Below are 9088 nucleotides of genomic sequence, written 5' to 3' on the forward strand. Positions count from 1 at the left end.
GGGGTGTGGCTCAATGGACGAGTGCCCCCAAATTCAATCTCCGGTACCCCCCCCCAAAAAAAGACTGCTTTGTGCCCTCCCCACTGCCCAGCCAGATTCCTCCTACCTGTATTGTTTTCAAATAGGTCAAACCTTGCCCCTGATGCCACTCTTCTGGGTTAACTCAATCTTGGACCCTCCCATGACACCATCCAATTAGACCTTTTCCACAGAAGACGTAGTACTCCCTGCCCTCAACACCGTGCATCACAGAAGAAAGATTGGGGGCAGGAGGGAAGACGGCAGCCTTCCTGAACCCCAGCCTCTACCTTAAGACCACTGCGCCTCCATTCTTGGCGTGCGAGGAACCACTCCTGGGGCTCGTCCCAACTGCGTCAGTCTCTGTTGTCTATTCATTCACTAGTCCTCGTGATGATCACAGATTGGCGGCACATGCGGTATGTTATTTTTCACAGGTGCTCTGGAGGAACAGAAAGGACCACACCCTGAAAAGCCCACAGCCCTCAGCTTCTAGTACCCGGCACCTTTGCCTCTTTACAAGCCAAGCTTGTTGTAAGTGTAGAGCACAATGAAATACTTTTTGGTCACCTCTCCCTGTCTTCCTCAGTGTGTCCTCACATCTGTGACACATTCTCCAGCTTAAACTCTCCAGCCAGTTACACATTGCCAAACCAGCCTGCCCCATTCTGTCTTGGCCACAGACAACGTTCCTCTTTTCAGTACACTCTGCTTTCTCAGCATCTGTGACATCTGCACCCTAGCTTTCTCCTACCCATCCGACTACTATTGGTCCCTTTTTCTTGGAACACCTGAAAAATCACAATTCTTCTTGGTTTCTGACCTTTGCCTGGGACACTTGTCACTCTACACATGATTTCAGGTGACCAAATCTACACCCAGACCTTTTACCAATCCAACTTGTTACATTCTTATGTCCCAGCGTGTTAATGGCATGTTTATGGCTTCATGTGGCCAAATCTACATAGGAACCCTCAGCCTATTCCCAGAGCCTCCAGAGGACACAACTTCTGGAGCACCTCCACTCAGATTATCCCTCAAGCCCTGCAATCAACAGGTGTCCCCACACCCGTGTCCCATGTCTCATGGTAGGCACTGCCACCCATACGATTTCTTAAGCCACAAACCTGGGAATGCTGCTCCATTTGATCACAACCAGCCCATTACTTCCCTGGAACTCTCTGGAAAAGGCCAACCATGAAGTCCACATCGACGCAGATGCCAGAAAAGTCTCCTACGAGGGTTTTGTTGTTTGCAGAGATTCTGGACACACCTTGATCCCAGGCATATGCCCTGGTTTGGGTAGCCCCCACCACAAACTCCAGGCAGAAGGCCTGGGCCCTGTAATATATCCGGGTGGTTGAAATCCTCAGCTGCTCTAAGAACTCAACCGACAGGACTGGCGCTGTAGGTCAGTGGTAGAGTGCTTGGTTAGCATGCGCGTGGCCCCGGGTTTCATCTAAGCACTCTGCAGAAGAAACAGCTAAGAAAACAATGATTGGATTAATGGGATGGTATCAGACTAAAAAGCTTCTTCACAGCAAAGGAAACAAGAGTGTGAAGAGAAAGCCTATAGAATGGGAGAATATCTTAGCCACCCACACCTCAGATAAGGCGTCGATTTCCAGGATATACAATGAACTCAAAAAGCTTAACACCAAAAAAAGACAAATAACCCAATCAATAAATGGGCAAAGGAACTAAAAGAAGAAATACACACAGTTAGTAAATATATGTTCAATATCTCTAGCAATTAGAGAAATGCAAATTAAAACTACACTGAGATTTCACCTCACTCCAAACAGAACACCAACTGTCAAGTATATGAGTAACAATAAACATTGTTGAGGATGTGGGGAAAAGGGTACACTCTTACATTGTTGGTGGGACTGGAAATTAGCGCAACCACTCTGGAAAGCAGTATGGAGATTCTTCAAAAAACTAGGAATGGAACCACCATTTGACCCAGTTATCCCACTCTTTGGTATATATCTGAAGGAGTTAAACAGCCACATCCATGTTTACAGCAGCATGATTCACAATAGCTAGGCTATGGAACTAACCTAGATGCCCATCAACAGATGAATGGATGAAGAAACTGTGGGAGATATATATAACATTATTAATATTAGATTATATATGTAATATTACACTCTCTCTCTCTCTCTCTCGCTCGCGCTCTCTCCCTCTCTCTCTCTCTCTCTCTCTCTCTCTCTCTCTATATATATATATATATATATATATATGACATAATATTACTCAGTCATAAAAGAAGAGTGACTTTTTATGACATTTGCCAGTAGACGGATGGATCTGGAGACTGTCATGCTAAGTGAAATAAGCCAATCTCCCCAAAAACAAAGGTTAAATGTTCTCTCTGATGTGTGGATGCTAATCTACAACAAAGGGTGGGAGGAATGGAAGAAGAGACATTCAGTGGTTTAGACAAAGGGGAATGAAGGGAAGGGCGGTGGGGATGGGAATAGGAAGGACAGTGGAATGAATCTGACATAACTTTCCTATGTACGTACGTGAATACCCCCCAAGTGAATCTCACCATTGTGTACATCCTCAAGACTGGGACCCTAATTAGAATAAGATATATCCCATGCTTGTATAAATATATATAATATCAATATAGATTCTACTGTCATGTATAACTAAAAGGAACAATTAAGAATTTTTTAAAAAAAGAATCTGCAAGTAAAATAAAATTAAAAATTAAAGAATGGTTAGGGAAACACCTCTCCATGTCTGTGTTTGAAATAAGGCATTGCTGCATCTTATTGTTCAGCATCAATTTTCCTGGCACTATTTGGACTGTTGCCTAAACACTCGAATTAATTTGATTACAAGGTGTCATAAAGCGTCACAAATGCAACTCAACACACTTAGCAAGTATGCCTAAGAGCTGGTTCACCCACATCAACTGACACAGATTGGAGCCATCTTCCGTTTTCAAATAACTGCTGTGCTGTATCTGATGAAGGTGCTGTACAACAGTTTGAAAGACCCCAGCCCAGCAACCTTAGGCTTAGTTACAAAATTATTAGGGCACGTCACAAACCTGCAGACAATGTGTTTTTCAGATAATCAGTTAAGTGTGACCGATTGAAAAGGGAAAAACAGGATGGTTGGGAAAGAGCAGAAAAACAGATTCCAGGGCATGCCTGAATAAACAGGGGCTAATAAGCAGGAACAGAAAAATCAGAATGCTCATATGTAACTGTCATGTGGTATTGTTTCAGGAACATAAAATGAAAAATAACTTTACCCTTTAGGTAACCTATATGCTGGGTTCAAAATAGCCAATAAGAAACCTGTTGCTTACCGCGCGCGCGAAACCTGCCCCTTGACCCTATAAAAAAACCTGTACCCCAAAGCCTGGTGTGCCAGCTCACCGAAGCTCCGGCTGAGGTTTCGCTGAGCACCCACAGACGTCTGTGTCCGAATAAACCTCATGCGTTTGCAGCCAGTGCCTCGTGCGTCTTTCCTGGACAGGGAATCGGTGGGTCTTTCATTTGGCGAGCCAGCCAGGAGAACTCCTGTAACCCCGTCCGGATCCCTGCCCGAGGAACACCCGATAACCACTGGGAGGTAAGCTGGCCAGTTCGTGTCATTGTGTGTCTCTGTCTATGTCTGATTGTTATTTGTTCATGCGCAGCGTCTGTACAATTACGCGTAATTGCTCTGTATCTGGGCAGCTTGAGAAGGAGTTGACGAACTCAGACTTCTCCCCTGCCACCCTGGGAGACGTCCCAGGGACTCAGGGAGGCCCATCTGGGGGGGCCTCCAATGTTCTGTAGAGTACACTGTACTCGTGGGTGACGGAGGTGACGGTATCCCTCCTCTCCCTAATCCGTTCGGTTTGTGCTCCAGCCGCGCAGCGTTCTCTGTGTCCAGTCTGATATTTGTGTCTGTCTTCTTGCCTTTGTACTTTCTCATTCCATCTAAGACTAACATGGGACCTTAAAACCAGTAGATATCCCTTAACACTTAGGTGGCTTCTTTAGTCCACAGATCCACCATGAGGAAAAAAAGAGTCAAGAGAGAAATTTGAGCCGATCAAAGTACATACCCTCTTCCCCCTTTAAGACCTAAGACAGATAAAAACTGACTCTGCTGGAAAGTTAGGAGATATGCCAGATTGCCTGAAATTGGGTCTATCCAAAAAAGTTGATCCTTTAAGTGGAGGAGAGACTGAGAAACTCCCAGCAGCTGCCAGAGCCATCTTTGCTCTGGGGAATTTCCTCATTCTTTCCCTGCACTGCAAGGATTACTCCACCTGAATGCAGTAAAGTCAGTCACACCGAGACCCTTGATTTTATACCTATAGTTGCCCCTATGTAAAAACATCTGGTCCACTCGTGGAAAATCTATGGTGCCACTGATAGGAGTCATAATTAAATGGAAGTTCAAAACCTGGAGAGATATTTTCTTATCTAGTTGTCTGATTGTTTCTTGGGGATAATCTAGGTTAAATGTGTGTCTAAAGATAATTTTTTTATTGTAACAATCTGGTACCTAAATAAGTTTGAAGCATTGCATAATCCTGCAGTTAAAAGTTGGGGTTAGGTAATTGTTTAGTTTGTGATTTCAGATAATTCATGCCAGAAAACTTAAATACTTAGGATAAAAAAAATTTAAAAGAACTCTACTTCCAAGTTGGCAAGTAACTCCCAATCATTCAGTTTTATTTTCTCCATCAATTTTGAACTGGGTAGCCTAAAAAGATTTCACTAGGTGAACCAGTGCATTAATTTGGACAAGGATAGTAAATTATGATTTGGTATCTGTTCCCCTTAGTGTGTAAGATTCAGAAAAAAAAATGTTAAATTAAAATGTTGGTCTGGCTTATTAAAATAACATTAAATAGCAACAGTCTTGAAAATATTTAAAGCTTAATTTTGGATATACATGGTAGTGTGTGGTTCTTTTTTAAGATTTTTTTTCCAGGTGATTTAATGTAACTTAGTACTACTTTAAAAACTTCAGAACAAAGAAAGTGACTTAATGATCCTGAAGGGATCTCTTCTGATGGTAGTTTTATATTATTAAATAAGATCCTATTTTCAGTTTTGTGTGAGCAAGTTTTTCTAGTATAAAAAAAAAAATAGTAAAAATGTCTTTTTATGGGAACTCAAACTAGATTAAACCAGAGGGTAAATTGTATGGCATTTACTAATTACTGGCCAGTCAATTTTTTCTAGGATTTTTGCTTTTTCCTTAAATTTTGTATTTTTTTTTGAGCTCATGATTTTGATCCTACAGACAAGTTAATGTTTTTCTGATAAGTTCTATTTTTGATCAACTATGGAGTTTTTAAACATTGCAATGAGATATCACCTGAGAAAGCAACAAGGCCTTTGCTATTGTATTGTGTTACACTTGTTACGTGTTATATGTCAGTATGTCTGTATGTGTGTATGTCCGTGTATCATGTAGTGATATGACAATTGACAGATGAGGAGCGCTCATAAAATATTTTAAAAATGGATCCAAATATCTTTGACTCACGTGATTAAAATGGTTCAATTTAAATTGGGTAAACAGATAAAAAAAAAAAACTAGAAGGTTCTAGATATAAATTTAATAAAAAAAAATTTCTGGATAAAAGTCTATATGATTAAATAATTTAAAAAGTTTAAGTAAATAATATAAAAAAGGTCTGTGTAAGTTGCTTATAAGTTTTTAAACAAGTAATCTTAAAAAAATTAAACAGCTGGTTAAACAAGTGCTGTTGTTTTAAAAAATTGTGCTATGTTATCTCTTTAAAAAGCTAAACTTGGTTAATATAAAAACATCAATGTAATTGTGGTGCCATTAATATGTTTATATCTTCCAGGTATACAAGTCTGTAAGGTAAAAGCTTCAAAAGAACATTATATCAAACTGGTGTCCTAAAGTTGTATGGTAATTTTAGGTTTAAAAAATGTTAGAAATTTATATATATCATTTGTGTTCTATAACTGGACTTGTTATCAATAAGATATGTAAAGTTCTATGTTACTTTTTACACTGAGATACAATTTAAATATATTTTTAGGTTAATGAGAGCCTAATCTGTGTAAAGGTTTTATTGCAAAACACAAAAGTACTTTGCCACTTTTCTACAAAAGGTTAAAAGCTTTCAGCCTTTCTTTAATTCATGTTTTAAATGTGATATTATGTTATGTTTGCTCAAGTTCACAACAATTTATGTAGGCTTTTATAAAATGATGTCTAAAAAGTAAAGATCAGTCTCAGAATTGCAGTACTTAAGATTTATAAAGAGCCCCACCTTACTTGAGATAAAGCTCTATGTCCCATCCCACTATATGTAAAAGTGACTATAAAAAAGTAGGCTAGATTTCAGTACATTTAAAGTTATGTCCAAATGTTAGTTTTTTGTTAAGATTACTAAGATCTCAAACAGGAAATTATAATGTATAACTCTGCCAAAATTCAAGGTATCTATTATATGAACTAAATATGTTTTTACTCTTTGATAATTTTATCTTGTAGTTTTCAAAATGGCTAAAAGACTGCCTGTTAATGTTCTGCAGAGGTACTGATTTAAGAACTCACAACCTGGGTTAATGTAAGATAAAAAGTTATCACTTACAGGATAGAGAGATAGACATTAAAGCCCAGTGCTCTTAATATAAGGCTGTTGACTTATTTGCTGGATGTTTAAGATCAAGTTTTAAAATTAAAAATTTGGCTTTTGCCCTCTGAGTCAGTATGAGTCAGGGGATAGGGGACTTTTCCAAAGGGCTCTGCAACTCTAGGCCACATAACCTCCTGAACAGGGAGATTAATGAGACCAGTGGAGGACAGAAAGCCAATCAGTGCATTTGCTGTGAAGAGGAGGGTCATCAGAAAAGGGAGACATCCCTGATGCTTCCGAGGGAAGCCACATGGTCAAGCAAGGCCTGGACCCATCCTAGCACAAATGGCACTAGCAGATCTGAAAAGCTGCTGTAAGTTCCCGAGGACTCCCAAGAAAACTCAGCTGACTGTTAACAATAGATAAAAACAAAGGTCAGTTTGACTTGCTTCATCTTAAACACTTAGCAAAGACAGTCAAAGCCAAAACACAGTTATTCCTGGGCATTTTAAATAAAATAATAGTAGTTAAATGTAACTTCCATAAATAAATAAACTGGAGGCTTCAAAAGAGATTCTTATGTAGAAATGCCTGATAACCATCAAAAGGGAACTGCCAGAGTAATTTTAGCTTAAGGTTAAGGCCTTTATTTCTAACCTATACAGGTGGGCTTAGTTTTTGCTAGTATGGTTATCCAGCCCTAATAACAGAATTAAAGATTTTACAAGATCAGATGACATTAAATTATTAAACTGTGTCTTAAAAAAAGGACATCTGTAACCCTAAAAGTTAAATGTTATGTTTACAGTCCTAATAACTGGGGATGTTAAAGCCTGGTAAAAAACTTATGTACAGTGACATGTTCCAGCTGCTGCAACACTTATTCAGTACTCATGGTTTTTGTTTCTCTCATAGAAGCACCCATCCCCAGATGACAACCTGTTTTTCCCCAACCAGACCTCAAATGGAACTGACTTCTAAAAGGAAACTCACGTCCCCCACGTCGCTCCCCAACGTCTTCAAGCCCCCTCATGTTCGACACCCCTTTTCAGCTCTGAAGCAGCAAGAACGAGTCATCGCCCCTTCTCCACACAGCAATAAAGTTTCTAAAATTAGGGGGGGAACAAAGCCAAAAGTAGATAGATAGTATAGATAGGTAAATCGAGGCAGGTTGGATCTAGGAGGTCAATTTTAAGTAAGTCTGGAAAGTTAAAGACTGTCCCCTGAGGATTACTGTTTACTAAGATATAGAGCCAGCCCAAATAGGCCCCCAACTGAGGGAACCATGATTGGTTCCCAAGTTTCCAGACAAAGGGGGGAATGAAAGACCCCAGCCCAGCAACCTTAGGCTTAGTTACAAAATTATTAGGGCACGTCACAAACCTGCAGACAATGTGTTTTTCAGATAATCAGTTAAGTGTGACCGATTGAAAAGGGAAAAACAGGATGGTTGGGAAAGAGCAGAAAAACAGATTCCAGGGCATGCCTGAATAAACAGGGGCTAATAAGCAGGAACAGAAAAATCAGAATGCTCATATGTAACTGTCATGTGGTATTGTTTCAGGAACATAAAATGAAAAATAACTTTACCCTTTAGGTAACCTATATGCTGGGTTCAAAATAGCCAATAAGAAACCTGTTGCTTACCGCGCGCGCGAAACCTGCCCCTTGACCCTATAAAAAACCTGTACCCCAAAGCCTGGTGTGCCAGCTCACCGAAGCTCCGGCTGAGGTTTCGCTGAGCACCCACAGACGTCTGTGTCCGAATAAACCTCATGCGTTTGCAGCCAGTGCCTCGTGCGTCTTTCCTGGACAGGGAATCGGTGGGTCTTTCAAGTTCACCAACTGTGAAAAGAACCCAAGCACAAGGGATCATCAGAAGAAATAAAGAACCTCATGTTTCATTAGCAAATGCAGGGTTTCTACATCAAAACTGCAACTGCAGAAATACAGAGATCTTCAAGGGTAGTGTACTGTTTGAAAACATGCATTTCCTGTGAAACGTTTTCCCCATTCCTTAGCGTAAGAAATCTGTACAGCACAGCAGTGAATGATGAAAACCTGCTTTCCTTCATAAGGAGGGGCCTCTCATTTCTGATTTTGGTTTTCCTCCTATAAAGATGGGTCCTTTTCCACAGCTGCAGCCTAGGCTTTCCTCAGTGGAGCATAAGGTAACACTCATTGTTGGGGGGAGGAGTGGTGCTGGTGGTGGTTCATCTCAGACCCACTAAATCAGGATCTCTGGGGACGGCGGCCCTGCATCTGTTCTTAAAATCACTCTACCAGAGATCTCATGCGCAGCTTGAGCCTGAGAATCCTAAACACACACTCCTCCTCCCCCGTCTTGTTTTCAAATACAATCTTGAGCTTGAGGGTCTTGTTTGTTGTTAACTGATTTTTTTTTTTCCCCAAAAGGTTGATTGGGTATCTTCCCTGTGGAGAGCTATGTTTGAGCCATTCATTTTATAGGCATATGTAAAT

The 9088-nt window shown here is 40.4% G+C and overlaps 1 long non-coding RNA gene across 1 annotated transcript; it reads left to right on the forward strand.

Moving 5' to 3' along the window:
* The first annotated feature begins 3421 nt into the window (after positions 1-3421).
* Positions 3422-8393, forward strand: LOC143639307 (uncharacterized). The gene is made up of 2 exons (XR_013154680.1): positions 3422-3615; positions 7523-8393. It is a non-coding gene; the product is annotated as an uncharacterized LOC143639307 (long non-coding RNA).
* Positions 8394-9088: the final 695 nt, after the last annotated feature.

Source organism: Callospermophilus lateralis, chromosome X (genome assembly GCF_048772815.1).
Source record: "Callospermophilus lateralis isolate mCalLat2 chromosome X, mCalLat2.hap1, whole genome shotgun sequence".
NCBI lineage: Eukaryota > Metazoa > Chordata > Mammalia > Rodentia > Sciuridae > Callospermophilus > Callospermophilus lateralis.